Source organism: Saprolegnia parasitica (assembly GCF_000151545.1).
Source record: "Saprolegnia parasitica CBS 223.65 unplaced genomic scaffold supercont2.89, whole genome shotgun sequence".
Lineage (NCBI taxonomy): Eukaryota > Oomycota > Saprolegniomycetes > Saprolegniales > Saprolegniaceae > Saprolegnia > Saprolegnia parasitica.
This window is the reverse complement of record NW_012156483.1, coordinates 12,509-14,604: the sequence shown is the minus strand read 5'-3', so window position 1 is coordinate 14,604 and position 2,096 is coordinate 12,509.

Below are 2,096 nucleotides of genomic sequence, written 5' to 3'. Positions count from 1 at the left end.
GTCCTGCACCGTCCATCTTGAACGCGAAATCCTCGTTCGATAAGAGTTGACGCCGAATCAAGTCGCGTCCACGATCACGATGCAGCCGAACCCCGCGGAGGTCCGTCAAGACTTGGCCAACGTGCTCTGGCTGAGCGTCCAGTACATCACGATGGTGTTTCTGATCCTAGCCACCTTTACCGCGCTCTACGCAATCAACAGCCGCGGGCGTATCGAGGGGCTCAACCTCTTCGAGATGAACCGGACGTTTGGCCTTGTCTGGGTCGGGCGGCCCTTTGTGCTCATTCGCAGTGCGTCGGCCATGATCATTCTGCACACCAATGTCCTCAACCTTTCTCAAATCGGAGCGTTCACGGTGTTTACGTCGCCGACCATTCTGTGGTACAACTTGGTGCTGGCCGCGGGCGAGCTCAACTGGCTCGTTTACGTCCTCAACGACAGCTTCAGCTGCATTACCACCAAGTACACGGCTGGGTATGCGATGAAGAGCACGCTCTCGACATGGCTCATCCTGATTGTCTGGACCGCGATCGAGCCCTGCAAGCACGTGGCCTACACGGACCGGCGATGTGTGGCGATTGACATGGATGTTGGCTTGCGCTGCCACAGCGCGTTTGTGGAAGTCGGCTTTGTCAACCGGATTGGCCTCTCGGTGCTCATCTGCTTTGGCTGCGTGGTTGCGAGTTTTTTGCTGGAAAAATACGTGTGTCGGGGAGCTCCCGTGTTTGATGCGACGTCGCTCATGCTCTCCGCACCCGCCAAGTACACGTTCGTGCTCGACGACTGGGTGCACAACGGTGTCTTGTACATTGATAAGCCATCGACACTCATGGCCGGCGTCCTCTCGGTCGAATATGCCGGTGGCATCTACCTCTTTGATGTCAAGAAATGGCGCCTCCTCGTGGCCTTTCGACACGCTAGCGTCGAAATGGTCTTCCCAGACGCGCGCTTCGTGTATGCGATTCCATTGGTCGAGTGAGACCACAGGAGATCAATGTTCGTGATGATGATGTTTGAGAGGAATTGATCGATGGACAATATTTTCTGTTTACGGTACATTGTGACATGTCGGTCCATTTGTAAATCGACAAATTGACAGTTTGGACCCAGTTGGACCCGTTGACTGAATTTAGTTGGCTGTGTACGCGCGTGGTTGCGGGCCGTGGTACACCGTCGCCAAGGCCACCCCGCAGCAATGCCTGGTCGCGACATGTGACAGAAACGGGTCTCTATCAGATTTCATATCACGGCAGACCATGTGTTGCACCCGATTTTGTCACATTGTTTAAAATCGCCCCTTTATTGTCGCGTATCCATTACATGTACTGCTTGGACTGGCCTTGGCGTCGCCACAACTTCCCAAGAGTGTCTGGTGGCCGTCATTTTCGCGCGCAGAGGCCTCGCAGTGGGGGCCCTTCTGCGTGGTATCATCATGTCGGTATCAACTATATACGCATCTGACCCGACTTGAGTCCTCGCAAAGCTCAAAACGTGTCAATTTATGACCATTGATGACGACTTGGATCCTCGCATTATGCATCAATGAATTTCGCGTCGTAAATGCATAGCATTCATCCTCCCAACCTCTTCGAGGCCCAACGACCGCCGACGTCGTTCCAAACTCATTCTTCACTCATTGTGGCAACGCTACTGCCCAAAAGAACATTGGTCGACGACCGTTCCAGCACCACGACCTCGCGAACGTCCTTTGCGACGTTCTTCTTGTTCCTCCAGCCGATCCTTCGTGACGACGATGGCTCTGCCACGTCCATCGCCTTGCTTGGTCGACCTCGTCTGTCGCCGCTAGCGTAGAGAGACCGCGTTCCAATGGTTTTCGTGCTTCTATGGCGTAGCTAGCTACCTACTACGTACGATCAGTAGTACTCTAGTAGCAAGTGTAACATTCTAGTATTTTAGGAGTTTGATTTGAGACAGACCCGAGAAATTAAAATAACACGGACGGCGGCCAGCCCGCGAGTATTTTAATTTAAATAATAATAATGCATTAAATTACGCCACGGCGATGGCACATGGGTTTCGTCGGACCGAGTCGCAGCAGCCACGATGACCCGCGCGACGAGCTACTCGTACTACGC